A 16,070-nucleotide genomic window follows, 5' to 3' on the forward strand; every position below is an offset into this window, starting at 1 on the left:
CCTCTCCATCGGTGGTTTTCAGGCTGAGACCAAGTGTGGCTCTCCGTGTACTCCTTAGAAACATCAGGCCTCAATACTTGTGCTGGGGTCCAGCAACAGGCAGGTAGAAAGGTCTGACTTGAGGCTTCCTGTAACTGTCCCTTTGACTCTGGTTCTTTTTGCTAAGGATTGAGTATATGCTGTGCTGGCAGAGCAAGGTCGTAGAGAAGCTTTTCCAAACACCTCTAGATAATGTATCCTGAACATTCTGATACAGCAGAGTTACTTTGCAGAGATTTGTGCTGCTGAGCATTGCCTTGATCTGGGCCTGTTCAATATTATTTCCAAACTACTGCTACTACTTTCAGCTGTCTTGACGTTGTGTACTGACAGCTGGCTCTGGGCAAACTTGCCAGCTGCTGAGTCCCTCCCGCTTTCCTTGGAGCAGGCATGACTGCAGTATGGGTCAGCTTTGGCATGTGCTTGGAGGCTGTGTGGCAGCTGAACTAGACATCTTTTGCTGGGTCTTACCTTTCCAACCTTTTTCTGCAATTAGAATTAACTGGGAGGAGAAATGAATGAGATGAGAACAAGCAACTTCTTAATGAATTAGATTCAAGATAATTAATTGGCTAATTACAGGAACTTGTTAATTCCCCATTACTGGAACTACCTTCTCCCGATGGCACCTTTGGTAACTGATTTCTTTATTAAAATGGAAATGTTGGTCTGTGCCTCCCCTAAAGTTATAGCAAACCCATGTGACATGCCCAGCATGGTGTCTGTGCACCATTACATAAAGGAGACTCCAATCTGGGCAGTCTCTGAAACAGAGTAAGCTAAAAGTAGCATAGAATCACAGAATGGTTTGGGTTGAAAGGGACCTCTGAAGGTCATCCAATCCAACCCCCCTGCAGTAAGCAGGGACATCCTCCACTAGATCAGGTTCCTCAGATCCTTGTTGAGCCTGAACTTGAGTATCTCCAGCGATGAGGCCTCAATTCTCAACCTGGGCAATCCGTTCCAGTGTTCCACCACCCACACCGTAAAGAGCTTCTTCCTAACATCCAATCTAAATCTGCTCTTCTCTAATTTCAAATCATTGCCCCTCTTCCTATCACTCCAGCCCTTTGGAAACAGTCCCTCTGCAGCCCTCTTGTAGGCTCCCCTCAGGTACTGGAAGGCTGCTATTAGGTCTCCTCCAACACATCTCTCTCCCATCTGAACAACCCCAGCTCCCTCAGCCTGTCCCTCTAGGAGAGGTGTTCCAGCCCCCCAGTCATTTTCTTGGACCTGCTCTGGACCTGCTCCTTCGGGTCCATGTCTTTCCTGTGTTGAGGGCTCCAGAGCTGGTCACAGTACTCCAGGTCTGTTGTCACCAGAGCAGAATAAAGTTCCTTGCTGTTTTAAATCCTAAGAGAGGTAAGGGCATTGAAGAGGTTGCTCCTGTGAAGGCTCAAGCTCAGCTTCGACAATTCATCACAATGCAAGGTGCAGTCCTTCCACCTGTGTACAGCACAGACTTCCTTTCAATAAAGCCCCTGTTTAACGTTTTTGGTTCAGCTTCTGGGACACAGTTAATCACCCTGTCTCTGTGCTTTGGAGTTGTAGCAGAAACCAAAGCAAAGCCTGAGATGACATTGCACTGTTAAAGACAGCTGAATGTCTGTGCAGTTAACACCTCCATAAACAAGCCATAACCAGAATCCTCGGGTGACACTTAAAGCTGAAGGCTGTTGTGTGGCATTTCCAAGTCTGTGCGCTGCCTAATGCCCCCTCTGAGCACAATTACTGCATAAACTGAACTGAATGTATTGAATAAATATGCTAACTTCACCTTCTCTTAGACTTATAACGGTGAGGTTTTTAGAACATCGGAGATAATGTTATTTGTGGAGATGCTATTTCTCTCTTAAGTGACTCTCCAGGCGCTCTTCTGTTGTTCAGGAAGATAGGTAGAGCCTACCTAGAAAAGTTGGACCAGGTGATCCTTGAGGTCACTTCCAACTTGGCATTCTGTGATATATCTCACACTGGAAAATAGCTTTTACCCAGGTCTGAAGAAACCTAAATATTAACGCTTGCTGGTGCTTATATCCTAACAGCTACAGGTTAGATGCTTGCTATTCAGGAGGAATACACAGACATTTTTTTGTGCATGTTAGCAAAAAAACATTGCTGCCTGGACTGCAAAGCTCCAAACTAGACACTAGAGAATTCCCTCCTGTTTAGGTCAGTGATTTAGCAGAATCCATGCCAATTTATCCATGTGCTTTAGCTGTGAAATGAAATGATTTTCCACTTTCATATTTTGATGATATCGGAGCTAGCAACCGAATTGGGATTAGTGCACTCTGCAAAGCTGGATGATTTGAGAGTCTTGAAAGCAGTTTTCAGGCTCACAAAGCTTCAAACATACACAAATATATTTATGGGTAGGCTGGGTTGTTTTTTTTTTCCCCCAGAAAAGTAATCATGATGTCTGGGATTTTCCATGCTGCCTTAGATACAAAGGCACACAGTTTTTTCTATCTAAACCCAGTCTTTCTTTAAGTACCCACACAGCCAAAATAGAAAACTATGCCAAAAGCTGTTCACCGTGCCAGCTGAGTCTCTGTTCCACTTCTGTTGCAGACAATGGCTAGCTGGCAAAGCCTGTCTTTCTGATAACCAAATGTTAGGTAGAACAGTGGGAGTGGAGGGCAGTTAATAAGATGCTTCCCTCAAGCAGTGTGAAGATTTCTGGAGTTGCTGAAATTGGCAAACATTTGTCACCAAAGTGTTATCATTGTCTCTAAGAAGCCTAAACTGGTAGAACGATTTCATGATCTGATGGAGTTGAAACAACTTCTGCCTCCCTCAATTTCCTAAATATTTTTCCTGCATGCTTTCCTGTTGCAGAAAAACATTTGTCAATATTGAAGGGCAGCTGGAAATGGGCTGCTGCTCCATACTTCCTTGCTGAGCAAAGTGCTCAGGTGCTCTGTCATCTCTTTTCTCTCTGGAAGTGGCAGACAGGTCTAGAGATACATCTTTAGAATTCATGTCAATACTTGAGTTCAACATTTTTGAAGTTGTAACTGGATGACAAATCTTAATAGAAAATAAATTTATGGTAGTGCATGGCTTATAGTTAGGAGTCAATAGTAATTAGCTACTTGCTGTGAATCTAAAATGCTTAAGGACACAGAAAGCTCCAGCCAAGTATTTTTCATTGTACTTGAAGAGTGTTTTGTGGTTTAGATTAACTAAACTATCATTTTTAATACCTCTGGACATAATTTGGCATCATTTGCTGGATTTTGAGTTTGCTCTGTGCTTGAAAGAGCTCTCAACTGAAATATCCTTTCATTTTATCTCAACATGTTACCCTCCAGGCCTGAGCTATCATATATTTGAGCAGCAGAAAAGCATCTGCTGATGCATCCAAACTGGTGTTTAGTTTAATAATGGCAATTAAGTATTGTGCTTTTTTTAATGAGAATAATGTACCTTGCAATTAATAAGCTGTACTTTAATTAAATTGCAAGGACAGAGGGGAAATTAATGTCCTCCATCATACTCTCTTTTCTTTAATTAGAATGTGTTCTAGTCAACAAATTGACAGGAATATTTAAGTACAGACAAAGGTTTATTAAAATGTCCAATGAATACTATGGACTATGATGAAAATGTCTAGTTAATTAGTATGGATGTATTTAATCAACTTTTTCCCCCCTAAAAACCTCTTTGGATAGTCAGTTCTGATAGTTCTGCAGATCTTCCTGTGCTTGAATCAACCCACATTTAGATTGGCGCTGGAAATGGACCCACGCAATTGACAATGCAAAAGGATTTGGCTTTTCCTCTTCATACCTCCCATGCTGCGTCTGATTTTTTTTGTCAAGGGAAAAACTGTGCTGCTCTTACGTTCATGTGGAACCCCCTCTGCCCCAGATTGCACCCATTGACCCTGGTCCTATCACTGGACATCACTGAGAAGAGCCTGGCTCTGTCCTGACACCCTTCATATCCTTATAAACATGAATGAGATCACCCTTCAGTCTCCTCTTCTCTAGGCTAGAGAGACCCAGCTCCCTCAGCATTTCATAAGTGAAATGTTCCACTCCTTTCAGCACCTTTATGGCTCTGTGCTGGTCTTTCAAGCAATTCCCTGAGGCCCTTCTTGAACTGAGGGGCCCAGAACTGGACATGACATTCCAGATGCAGTCTCACCAGAGCAGAGTAGAGGGAGAGGAGACATCTCTCAACCTACTAACCACACCTCTTACAATACACCCCAGGCTTCTTGGCCACAAGGGCACATTGGTGGCTCATGATCATCCCTCTGTCTACCAGGACCCCCAGGTCTCTTTTCCTTATACTGCTCTCCATCAGGTCAGTCCCTGCAGAGCCCTGTGCCAGGAATCTGGTTGCTGTTCTGTCCTGTTTGATTAGCACAGAGGACTTCTGCAAGAAGATCCAACAAACACATGCAGATAAAAGCTTCTTTTTTTCAAGAGCTGGGTCTCACGTGTCTTGTCTTGGAAAAAAAGTTGGGCTTTGAGTTGTGAATGTTGAGGTCTTTGAGGAAATTCACTTTCTTTTCCTTCCAGCTCTGCTTCTGGTGTTTTTGACCGTGGGAATGCAACTGTAATGCATAGTTATTCAAGAGGACTGTAGGGTATTGGGGGAGCATTCTAACTGATGAAGTGTGTGATACATAGTGTTTCCCAAATATGAATAGTCACAGAGCTGGGATGTGCTGTGTACAAATCACTCTTCTACCTATGCTACCCTTTCCAAGATGTGGCATTGTAGCCATCAATCTACTTCAGTTTGCTGTTGCCCTTGAATTTCAGCTTAAATTTTGAATGTAAATCTGCTCTCAGTAAACCCCTGGCACCTTCATTTTCCTTACTGTTTTTTCCCTGTGTATCTCATATCTTTTGATGTACTTTCAGCATTTTATCTTTCTTCATCTTCTGGCCCTCTGGAAGGAGTTCTCTCTGAGACTGACTCTTTTTCCCTACTTGTCCTTGCAATTCCCCTCTACAAACAGCAGATGCTGTTGTCATATTGTCTTCCTTCTGCTCTCCTCTACTGTGTGACCAGTAGCAGCAATGTGGCAGTGAGGATGGTGGCTCCATCACCAGTGCCTAGCTTGCTTGTAGTGGAATATTTTTAGACACACAAAAGGAGAATGACTTGAAGGAGATTGATTATCTCAGGTTCTGCTTAGCTTTAACATCCTGTCACATGTAGCTGGATTGCAGCTTTCCAAGAGCTTTCTTGGTTGCACCTTCACATTTCCACGAATGTCAGCCCATCTGCCGTGTGCTGAGAAGCAGGATCTTGGTAGCAGTATCACAAGAGGAGCAGTTAGTCTACAGTTCATAAATTGGAGGCGACCTGAAAAACTCTGGAGAGTTGACCCCTCTGCTGAGCGTGAATTCATTAAACTGCTCTCATGCATGTAACAGGTGGAGCTGTTCTGGCAGAAGCAAAACCATCCCCTTACTTTCTGTGTATTCAGACCTACAGCATAAACTGCTCTTTTAGTTTTTGTTCCCTGTGTCATACTTGACAAAATTCTTTGCATGTTTTAACTTCAGACACAGGCTTTCTAACCTGACCTTGTTGTTCTTTGTTTCTGCTTCTCTGTGAAGCATTTGTTTCTCGGAGTTTTGCTACTTGGCCCAGGTTTCCAAACCATTTCAGGATGGTGATTTCAGACTACGATGTATCTAAAATAGTTAGTGTGGTACTATTTTATAATTCACTGTGATGTGTCTAAAACATGGTTAGTTTTGTACAGTTTCATAATTCCTTCATTAATTTATTGCTCTGATCTCCTAGAAGTAACCTTAATTTTTGTGGCACCGTCTTTTGCAGAATGATTCTGCAAATAACTAATTAAATCTTTCAAGCTCGGGATAGAACAGGAATACAAATTACAGATGATAAACTAAAAACTTAAGTGCAAGTAGTGCCTAGATAGTACAATGAAGATGAGATACCATTAAAGAGTCAAGAAGCACATTCAAAGGAAAGTGAAAGAAGAAGAAATACAGACTTACTTAGAAAACTATGTGCAGGTATTCATTGCTTGAGTTCACTTCAAAGTTGGAATTCCAGAACAGTGTGAAAAGAGGGAAATGTAATCAAATTCCTTTGTACAGTCCTTTAATAACTGCATAGACCTCTAATGAGACAAAGAAATGAGTTGCTGATCATCTGCCTGGTACAGGTGGTATGAATAGCGATGCACCTTCTGGCACTCAGTGTAGTTCTGTGGCTTTTCAAGAGGGATGCAAACTACTTGTGAAGGCTTTATGGCGTTCTGCTGCCTTCTCCAAACCCACCACTGTTCCCACAAACCTCTTAAAGTTTCAAAGCTTTTCATTCCTGTCTTTCCATGACTACTAGGATTCTGTTTCCCTCAAGACTAGTGCAAAATTCCACTGATCGTAAGGGTGCAAAGCTACCCTCCTGTCACTGTGTGTTCTCGTGGACTGAGTCACAGATGAAGCCTTGAGTAGCCAGCCAATGTGTCAAAAATTGCCAAAATGTATTTTACACCTCCTGACATTTCTCATCCTATTCTGCAGTCAGATGTGTAGCCTTGAGAGCTGTGATCCAAACCAGTGCTTTTCTTGCTTGCTGATTAGACCACATTGGAGATAGCCTTGATGTTTCCACCTCAGAAAATGCTCCCTCCTACATGTGCTTTGCAGTCTGAACTTTGAAATAACAGATGAGTTCATGACCAGCCTACTGATCTAGGAAACTGCTCTCTGCATCTTAGTTCTAAGTGCTTTGATGAGGTGGGGGAGAGCCTGTGATGTTGGCCTGTAGGGTTTGGGGCAGTTAAAATGTCCAGCAATGGAGCAGAACAGACTGCAGAAAAATTACTTGGTCCCTGCTCAAGGGCTTCTTCTGAAGAACATAATCAAAAGTTTTGGTTTTAAACACTGCCTTTCCACCAGTATCCTGTATTTTTTTTTTCTTCCTAATGACAACAGCTGGACAGCTTGGAGCAAGGTAACCCCCGTACATGCACTTTTAAAAGATATGGGGGTTTTAACAGAAGAGGCAGTGGCAAAAATTGGCAGCTTTACAAATTTAGAGTGAAAGTTAGAAGAAACCTCTTGTCCAGCAGACTAAATGTAATACTGGAGCAAGCAGTTGACCCATAGTGGTGATGGGCTTGCTATTCTTGGAGGTTTTAGAGTCTTGACTAGTCTGGCACATGCTGTGCGGGTAGTAAGGCAGCTCTTATTCTATGCAGCAGGTTGGAATTAATGGTATCTTGTATTCCTTCCAACTGAGCTGTCTTTAAAATTATGAAGTACCTGGAGACACGACTAGATTCACACAATTTTATTGAAACACCCCACCCCACACCCCCCCTAACAATCTGCCTAATCTCTTGCTGTGACTGATGTCAGGAGAAGTTCCATCAGAGAGAGTAGTATCATTAATAGAACATATGTGGAGTTGAATGGTTTCACTAGTTTTATCCAGTCTTCTACCAGTAAGATTGAAATAAGCAAAAGACCTTGTCAGAAGGAGAATCTTCATAGAATACATAGAATACCAGGTTGCTCTGAGCAACCTGATCTAGTTGAGGATGTCCCTGCTTACTGTAGAGGTGGTTGGACTAGATGACCTTTGGGGACATCCCTTCCAACTCAGACCATTGTGTGATTCTGTGAAGGTACCTCAAGGTACCATCTAGTCCAGTATTAGCAGTTACCAGCAAGCTGACTTGCATTGGGAAGGCAAGGTAATTGTGTTTATTATTTACACTTTCTACAATGACAATTATGTCAAATAACTGGGTAGGATTGATGTTAAGCACATTTAATTTTGGGTTTAGCCTGTGATCCATCCTGCATCAGTTTTCTGTGATGTGAACTTATGATCTTCTATGTCTTTGGGGAGAGAATAACCTACCTGTTCATTGTCATTCTCATATACATAACTCAATATGAATCTGGAAAAACAAAGCCCATTAGGGAAGGTGGAAAAAAAAAGTCTGAGACCAGGGGTTCTGCACTGTTAATTATCACTTTTATTAAAACTGAAAATGAAGCTGTGACAAGCTGATGCCCATGGGAAATATATAATGTGGGGGGGAAATCTGCCTGTGCTGAGAAAAGTCACTGCAGCTCAACTTGACAACAGAGGATTTTAGCTTTATGCCTTTTACTGTTCAGGTTCTGGAGGCAGTCATTGCCAGTGCCATAAGGCAGGGGTCACATCTCCTCTTTCTTGTGGCAGAAATCCAGTAAGTAAGAAGCTGCCCCTGCCAAGTGCATTTGACACCTGGTGACTCTGGGTTTTAACAGCTTCTTTTGACTATTTTACTTCTATCAGTTTTGTACTTGCTGATGAGAGGAATGCTCACCTCTGAGTACAGGTTCCAGGGAAACTGCTCAGCTGCACATGGGGATCCTTGTGGGCTGGCTGCATGGCCTGGTCCAGTGACAGTAGCTCTCTTTGGAGAAGGAACCTATTGTTTAACTGAAACAACGTTTATACTTTTGTGCAGAGATTCAGGGTGTACACAGCCCCATCTCAGTCCCTCCAGATCTGTTCTTCATAATATATCCCCTGATTCTATGTTTCTTTTTTTCAGACTTGAAATAACCTCTTGTGCTGTTTCTGCTTCTAGCTTTTTGTTTCCTCTCCCCTGCTTTTCTTCCCCTCACAGCATGTGTCCCCCTCAACTTTCATTGTCTGTTTAAAAGTAGGACACTGAGAACTCCTGAGCCTTTCCCTAGGTCCTCTCCTAGTGCAGCTGAGGCTATCAAGCAATTGCTAGCAGTTATTCCACCTAAACAGCACTGAAAAGAGAGCAAGTGGGCTACTGGAGAACTTCCTTGGATCAGTCCTGAGAGCTTTGCACTTTTGCAAGTCTGATAGTGATCTGTGGCCTTAGAGGAGGGTTCTGGGTTTGGGCTTGCTGCTGTGATTTGTACAATACATCTATTTACAAATAAAAATCCGCTCACTGCAGTGGGGTTGGACAAGATGATCTTCAAGAGTCCTTTCCAACCCAATGCAATCTGTGAATTCCAGTTTCAGTCAGTGTGCATGTAAACTGTGGCTCAAGTTAGTCCTTCAAGACTGCATGACTTCCTCATTAGTTGCTGACCTTCTCACAGTTTGTAGCTTGGCAGGAGGCTTGCTTTAGCCTTAACTTGTGCATGCAACGTTAATGTTCAGCAACTTTTGCCATCATGAGGTTCAGAGTAAAGTCACTGTCTCCATTCAGCAGCTTCTGGTAACTTCAAGGAAAGATGTGCTTGTATGAACCTCCAGTTGGTCTGGAAAAAGTCAGTAATGATGCACTGGATTTCTGGAATCGCTGCATACTTCTAATTGGTGATGTGGATTGTGCTAACAGGTTCATGGAGGACTGGGAACCACTAGCTCAAGGCAGTCCTCTAAGAGGAAAAAGGTGTGGGATCCTCCTGCTTATCTGCAGGAGATTGTCCATGGCCCCTTAAACCGAATAACATCCTACCATTGCCAACATGCTGGAAGATAGTTGTAAAGCGAAGACTCCTTCACATGTATCTGAGTAACTGAACTAAGAGGGGAAATTGTGATGGAATTATAGCTGGTGGTGTTACAGCAGAACAGTTTCTGTCCTGTAAGGACTAGGACTCATCTGCTGGTTACTTCCCTGCACTCACACAGTGAAAAAAGGGCAGACTGAGCTCAGCTCCTTATTGCCAGCTCCCTGTGCAGCACTAATAAAAAAGAATCAAAGTTTCTGCGTTATCCAAGCCAACTAATGGGATGTTTGTGGTTCACCTATCATTATACACAATGTATCTCTAGTGACAGAAACAATAACTGGTAATTAGCCTGGACTTTCAAAACCACTCCTAGAAACGCAAGTCTGGTATGAAGCCAAATTAATTTGCAGGCAAAGGGTTCAGGGTGGAATTGTAGTGGTGCAAACGCAAAAAGACCTGAGCTCACTGTCACCAAAGTGCTGTTAGTTTAACTGGAAATTGCTCAGACTTTATATGGGGGCCCTAAACCATCAGCTGCTTAAATATCTAGTTTGTGAATTTACTCAGAGCAGAACAGTTTTGAAATTAGTCAGCAGTTATCAACCAAAGGTTTTCTGTCCACACAATGTGCAGATGGCACAAATCACTTAGGGGGCTAGTCGGATCCAGAGAAATCTGAGAAACACCAAAGGGACTGAATCACCTGTGGTGACCAGGACAGATGATTGGCTCTTGATCAAGGCAAGCTAATCAAAAGCTGCAGTTTAAGAAATTCATATCATTGCTTGGGATGAGGTAAGTTTTAAATCACTTATGAGAAAGTCCTAGTTTTCCTTTTGGTTTGCTTAAAATCAAAATGGAAATAAAACCCACCAACTTTTTGCATGCACAAAAGAAACCATATTGGGTAAATATGTATGGAACAGTAATACTCATACTCTTGCTGCTGCAGCCACCTGCAATACTGTGAATGATCTCATTATAGCATTTCTAAAATACCACAGAAGTGGAAGGGCTTCAGAGATCTGCAATGAAAATGGATTTATGGACAATAGCTGCGAGAGAAGACTATGCAGGATTGCCAAGTATCAGGAGACTCATAAACAGAGGTGTCCTGGAGATATTTGAAATAATGAACTGTACAAGAAGAATCAATCAGATGTTCCTGTTTATTCTTTATCATAACTCAAGAGCAAGGGAATATTCAATCAAAATGACAGAATCTTAATATTTAGGGGTTTACATGAGGCTAATCATGGAATATCACTGGGGTTTTCTGAAAGGTGTGGGTAATGAGAACATGTCATGCTGCATTTGTTTTAAAACAAGGTGAGGAGGCAAATTCTCCTCTTTGAAAGCAAAAATGCATTCCAAATAGCTTGGTCGGAGGGAGAAGCCCTTTGCTGTGCGGAATAAGAGTTTCTCTTTTGCTGTGCTTTTTGCACCTCCACAAGATGTATTTTTCCCCCCAACCAATTTTAAGAGCTGATTAGAGATTACATAAATCACCGATATGATTCATCATAGCAATTCTTTTATTACCAGAGAATCCTTTTCATTACATGTTATTTTGATTGATCTTTCTAAAGTTCCTACTTATGTTCCCAGAGGGCACACGTTGTGCATAGCCGGCATAAACCTTTTTCACAGTTAATTGAGGCATTCAACCCCTTTTGCTGCATGGGAGAGATATGTATTCTAGGCATTAGCAAGAACATCTATCTCCATTACCAAGGCATCTGGTATTTTAAATGTTTGGCTTTTTAAATTCCTCTTTTTTAGGATTTGGCAAAAATAGAGCTTACAGCTTCACTGGTGAGCTTAACCTCGTGTGGATAACTACAAAAGTGTGTTCTTCCAGCTGCTCTTCTGCAAAAGCTATTGTTCAGTGGCTGTGGAAGAAAACCAGGCACTGTAGTTTGTGCTATTTATTTTATGTGTGATTCCAGTTAAAATAATTTAGTCCCTTGAGCTACCCTCTCTGAGGATAACAGTATGTATTTTGCAGCAGATTTACGGATGTTTGGGAAGCATCGATCCAAAAGCTGCTGCAGGCCTGCAGAATGGTTTTTTTGGGCTGTAGAATATTTATTGTGTAAAAATTCAAAAACTCTGAATCCCACTTTTTATCTGGCATTGGTTTGGGCTTTTTCTCAATCCTAAAGTAAAGAATGAGAGCTGCTGTAACTACTTGTGCAAGCTGGAGGTGTGTTTTTGAAGACAGGTGCTGTCTTTTACTTAAATTAGTTCTTCCAGTGTGGAAAACAGATGAGTATTTGGGTTCATAGGATTTGCCTGCCATAAGACATTGATTGCCAACTCTTTAGTCAGTCGCTTCTGATGTGAATGTTAAACAGCAGCAGAAAGCTGATTTGTTGTAATTAATTGTATAGCATAAAAGTAGGTCAGCGTGTGGCTCCAGGTTTTTAGGCTTGAGGTGAGGAGAAAGTTCTTCACCAAGAGAGTCGTTCGCCATTGGAATGGGCTGCTCAGGGAGGTGGTGGAGTCACCATCCCTGGAGGTGTTCAAGAGGGGATTGGATGTGGCACTTGGTGCCACACCTCTAGTCTTGAGGTCTGTGGTGACAGGTTGGACTCGATAATCTTTGAGGTCTCTTCCAACCTTATTGATACTGTGAGGGACCTGGTGCTCTGCCTGTCAGGAAACCACAGCAATTTCCATAGAAAGTAAGCACAACATGACATTCACATGTCCCTAGGATAAGGAACCCTAGTGCTTGAGGCAGTAATGACCAAGTGAATAGTGAACTGATTGGCTGGTTTGAGGAATGAGAGTGAAGAAGAGGTGTCCAGGAAGAACTGCTACCTTCAAGGTGATCCCAAGTCAGCCTAAAGGTCCTGAATGGGAAACTTCTCCTTCAACATTCCCTCCAAACCTGTTAAAAAACTAAGTCAGCCTCACAAAAATCATACTTGACTTTGGCAGCAATAGATATACTGTCTGATGAATTCTGAGCTCCTGGCATGCATGTAATCTTCAAGCAGCAAGAGTAGGGATCAGAACCAAATGTTCTTTTGGAGTTTATCAGGAACACCTAAAGAATCAAAAATGTGAGACTTGGCATAAATTGCACTTACACAAACAATGGAACTACCAGCTCTTTATGCTCTGTCCCATGGTGCTGCTGCAAGGCTTTAGAGGATGCAGAGGCTGACATCATGATGGGAGAACTGTAGAATTGCCAGGCAGACCTATAGGAAGCCAAGCTTCTTGAATTTCATTGTTCATCATATCATCCTTTGTGGGGTTTTATTGTCTATTTGTTTCATTTTAAGTCTTGCTTATGGCAGTTAGTAGATTCAGGAGGTTCATGCATTGCTGGGAAGAAACTTAGGGATGAGATGTACCTGCAAGTGAATGATGTGCCTGGGAGTGAGTGGGTGGATAAGGTGGGTTCTTTAAGTCTGTGCATTTTTTATGATCCATTAACTTAGACATGTGAGAAAACAGTGAAAAGTCTGCCAGGCAGCCAGGGAGTCTGTCAGACACCTCTTCTATAGACAGGAAGGAACATGATTCTTTGTGCTCAATATACCTGGCCAAAAAATGTGGTGGTGTTTGCCCTTATTTTAAATATTTTGAGCTCTGTTCATCACATACATCTCCTTCAAGTTCTCCTCCCCTTATCTGGGCAAGACTTGACAGTAGTGTTTGGAGGGGTTTTTTATAGTTTTAGAGCTGAATGTGTTAAACTGGGAAATATGAACCATAATGTGGTATTGTAGCCAGGCAATGAAAACCTAATGTGGCAGGTGCTAGAACTGGGGGGGGAATAAATAAATTCAGTCCAAAGTATTCTTCAGTAGAAGCTGAGCTCTGGATAGGTAGATGTCAATGACACAGAACCATCACAAATAACAGGGTGTTTTTCTTCAAGTGTAATCACTTCTTTGGCCACCTGCAAGCAGAAACAAAGCTCAAATTCAGATGAAGTGTTCATTCCTTGTTGACTTGATCACTCAAGTATGTACAAGTATTCTGCACCTTCAACCTGCCTTTAATGTGAACATCTCTAAGCAATTCAAGTGCATTATTTAGTTAAGGTGATACACAAAATCCCTTTGAGGTGCTGCACCTGATGTTGTTGTTCAGCAGTGCTCAAGGGAGAGGAACATCAGAAGTGGTGAGGGAGTGGTATGGTAGGGTGAAAGCAATCCTGCACTGATGCTTTGGGACTGGGGGAGAAGAGAGCTCCTGCTTTTGTGGAGGGGAGTGTGGGGAAATGACAGCCTCTGAGTCCTGTAAAATAAAAAGCATTAACTATCTCAGTTCTTCTGAATGTCCTGTATGGGGTATATCAGCATCTTTAACTAAAATCCTGCTTGAAAAATCTGTCTGGTGTTGCAATCTTGCATCTGCCACCCTGATAAAACACTGACTCTGCCAAGTGTTTACTCATCTGTGGTGATAATGGAGAAATATGTAACTGACTTAACTTGAGAGCAGCCTGCAGTGCTAGTGAAAGATTGCAAAGATGAACCAGTATAAAGTGCAGATGTCCATTTTATCTAGGATGCAAAGACTTTTTATTCCAGGCCAGCACTAGTCCATGCTGGTGCCTGGGTAGATGTCCAATGTCAGTGAAAGCATACTTTGCTGTGCAACAGCTAACTCGGAAGAAGAGAGGTTGAATTTGTTGCTAACAAATACAATTGCTGTGTAGGTCCTGGGCATGTTTATGTATATCCTAGCATGGGGGCAGTGGGAGGAATTAAGAAAGGGAAAGCCCTTCCTTTCCTCCCTATAACATATGTTCTCATAGTACAGAGTACAGAGGAGGCATTGGCAAAAAGCATCTGCATGGGCAGAATTACTGAGGAAAATCCTTACTGCAGAAGTGGGCTGGTATCACAGATATTAAAAATAAAATCTCTCAAAATGAACAGCGTGAGATGTTGCTGAGGTTAGCAGCACAGTGCTGAGCTGGTCGGGGTAGAAACTCCCTGCTTGTTTGGGAAGGAAAAAAAAATAGGCAAGTGAGAGAGTGGGGAAGAGGTTGAGAAAAGGAGGGAGTGTGAGAACGAGGGGCGGCAGGGGGTGGGGGGGGGGGAAGGAGATGTGCTGTACACTTAGCTGAGCAGCCAGAGGAAAAGCTTCCAACGGAGGATTTCTCAGCTTTAGATGTCTGCCAGTTATTTGCAGGCACACCAGCCCCTGTCTGTGTGGTGCCTTAAAGGATGTGGACTAAAGGCGAGTCGGAGGGACTCCAGACTTTAGGGATTGTGGTGGTGGTGTGCTCCTCTCTGAAACTTTTGCACTACCTCGGGCTAATTGACTTGTCAGATGGTAAGAGAACCTCCAAGTTTTCCAGCTCCTGTTTACTTTTGTTTTAATCTGTCTCAGTAAAGCCACTGTAGGTAGCAGATAGGCTGTGGGAAGGATAGCATTGTCTGTCAGGGCACTGACTCTCAATGTTGTCTTCACCTTTATTAAGAATCATACTGGCTGCAAGGAAGGAATTATGCTTTATGCTTTATGAAGGACTTTTGTTTGCCTTTGGTACATTACCATAGCCAGAGAGAATCTGACGGTGTGATGATTTTATTTCTTCTTACTTTTTTTTAATTATTATTATTATTTTCCTTGTGTATTATTTTATCAAATTTTCTTACTGTTAATTATTTTTCTCTCTTGAAGATAGATTAATACCATCGTGACAAAAGGAGAGTCTCTCTTCAGATACTGAAAGCTCAGCTGATAACTAGGTGCATGATTTCGTATGGCTACCTAAAACAATTCTGTTGTGACATTTTCAGATTAAAGACACGGTGGGGAAAATGTGAATTAAACAAAACTTCTCTGCATTTGCTATTCCAGACACTTCAGCAAAGTAACCAGAAGGAAAATGCAAACAAAACAAACAAGCTAAAAACCTTAAAAAATAAATCTAGAGAGAAATATTTCTTGTTTTACCTATTGAACTGGAAGATTTGGTCTCTCTTCATCTTGCCAACATAATGAACTTTTTTTCTTTCTTAGAGGTTTTCATGGCTGAATAAAGCCAGATGTGCTTTAACAATTAAGTGAGCTTTAGGGATCGTGTTGTCTGTTCATGAAGAGATGTAGGTAGCTATTGAAGTATGAAATAAAATAACTCTTGATGAAGCACTTTAAAAAATAGCAGGCTCCCCAAGTCACTGAGTGTATTCTCGTCTCAGTCACTAACTGACAAGCTTCTCTAGGCTTTATTCAGGTGATCTCTTTAAAATACGCCTAAGCTGAGGGTGACAAAATACTGAGTAGATGTAGAGGATGTTTACATACAAAATATGCTTTACTGCACAGTATTAAAAGCAAGAAAAACAGATGGAATTTTAACCTTGCTAGTGTAAACTCCGTGCTGTCACAAAATCCTACAAATCCTCTTGCAAGATAAGGTAAAACTATGGAAAAATAACCTAAATAAAAGTATTTTTATTCAGACTAAGAGAAGATATAAATTGGCATGTATTTGGCATTTCGTGAATGTTGCTATTCTTCATTACAAAATGAATATCATGGGAGCTTTTCCTTTACTCCTAGAATGTCACTGGAGTTCAGTTATATATTTGCAAATGA

At 41.9% G+C, this 16,070-nt stretch overlaps 1 protein-coding gene across 6 annotated transcripts in view; it reads left to right on the forward strand.

Moving 5' to 3' along the window:
* Positions 1-16,070, forward strand: part of KCNIP1 (potassium voltage-gated channel interacting protein 1) — a 379,245-nt gene that overhangs the window by 312,403 nt on the left and 50,772 nt on the right. The window contains exon 1 of one of the 6 annotated variants that reach the window (XM_009905752.2): positions 14,778-14,798. The exons of the other annotated variants lie outside the window; for them this stretch is intronic. The gene's annotated coding sequence lies outside the window, so the exon portion shown is untranslated. Of the gene's footprint in view, positions 1-14,777; positions 14,799-16,070 lie in introns of those variants that run through there. 6 annotated transcript variants of the gene reach the window in all.

The sequence above is a fragment of the Dryobates pubescens genome, chromosome 16 (assembly GCF_014839835.1).
Source record: "Dryobates pubescens isolate bDryPub1 chromosome 16, bDryPub1.pri, whole genome shotgun sequence".
In the NCBI taxonomy this organism is placed as follows: domain Eukaryota; kingdom Metazoa; phylum Chordata; class Aves; order Piciformes; family Picidae; genus Dryobates; species Dryobates pubescens.